This window comes from Cnephaeus nilssonii (genome assembly GCF_951640355.1).
Source record: "Cnephaeus nilssonii genome assembly, chromosome: 8".
In the NCBI taxonomy this organism is placed as follows: domain Eukaryota; kingdom Metazoa; phylum Chordata; class Mammalia; order Chiroptera; family Vespertilionidae; genus Cnephaeus; species Cnephaeus nilssonii.
The window spans coordinates 75,324,109-75,325,565 of NC_137079.1; the positions used below are offsets into that span (position 1 = coordinate 75,324,109).

Sequence of the window (1,457 nt, forward strand, 5' to 3'; positions counted from 1 at the left end):
ATTTCTTAGTTTAAAACTTATATTACAAATGACATTAATCAGCCCAGAAAATTTTAGATTACTTACTTGGCCAAAAAAATTGGTGTTTTAGTTGGTATGACACTTGAATAGTTGGTTGCATTATTTATATGTAGATCTTTTTACGTTATATGGCAATGCACACTGTTCTGATATGTATAATACACAAAATAAGATACTTTAGAACAGTTATGCATAAGAAATGCAATATTGGATTTAAACATTGGGTCCCAGGATGTGATTAATTGCAGAAAAAAATGTTGGACAAAGGAAATGGAAGTTATATAACACAGAGTGAACACATATCTAATTTGAAGGGCAACTGTAGTGTGTGCAACTTTGGCAGCAGTGCCTTTGAGGAGGTGGAACTATTTCACACTAACCAGTTTAATACTATACAAGATAAGTACCATCCACTATCAGGATATAGCTTCAGGGTTTTATGAACCATTCTTATTTCTAACTTTAGGAAATTGATGTCTTTCCTTAGCTGCCTTATTATGGTTTTAGTCACAGTTCAGACAAAAAGGGCAATATGAATACTCTTCAACTAAAATCCTGTTGTAGCCTAGAAAGTGAAGTGGTATGAAATTAGAAGACTTTAAAAACTACAGCTCCTTTTAGTCCCCCCCCCCCACTCCAAAGTATATCTGCACTCTTCTTCAAAAAGGCCTCTTCCTCAGGTGTCAAAGTCACCTTCACAACATCTGAGATTCATTCTGTCCCAAGATGCAAGGAATACTAAGGAAGACATCATTTCTTACTCCATAGAGATCCTTAATCATGGTGGAAATTAGATACACCCACCTAAGATTCTTCATTATACTTTCTGCCAAATATGCCACAGATAGTCCAAAGGTCCAGGATGTGTTTGTAGTCTTTTAGTTTGACTTTTTCCCTCTGCTCCTTTTCTGCATCAGTGCCTAAATCAGGCAGATTCTTCAGGGAGACACCAGCAACATTCACTCCACTCCATACAGGCACACTAGAGTCTCTATGACCCTAAGGACTCACCATGACAGTTTAGTGGGTGAACTCCCAGCCTTTCTCCTGTTACATAATGGATCTTGAATGAATCCAGATTGCAACCACTTCTAATAACACAGTTTTGGGGAAAGCTGCTTATCTTTCAAGCCACATTGGTCATGATATACTGAATTGGAAATAATAAATAGTTTTCAGTTGGGGCTGTATTTTATAACATCTATATATATAAAACCCTAATATGCAAATAGACCAAATGGCAGAACAACCAAACAACTGGTTGCTATGATGTGCGCTGACCACCAGGGTGTGTGTGTGTGTGGAATATGGTGGGCATTGGCAGCAGGCTTCATAATGTGTAACATGGTGGGCTTTGGCCACAGTGGGATTCTGGAGCAGGTGAGCGGGGATGCCAGACCAAGGCGGGGCACCAGTCACTGTCATCAAGGCAAGGC

General features: G+C 39.0%; 1 pseudogene across 1 annotated transcript; it reads right to left on the bottom strand.

Annotated features, from left to right (window-relative positions):
* Positions 1 to 609: 609 nt before the first annotated feature.
* LOC307104056 (L-lactate dehydrogenase A chain-like) lies at positions 610 to 1,165 on the bottom strand (annotated as a pseudogene). Its single transcript has one exon. The product of its transcript is annotated as an L-lactate dehydrogenase A chain-like (transcript).
* Positions 1,166 to 1,457: the final 292 nt, after the last annotated feature.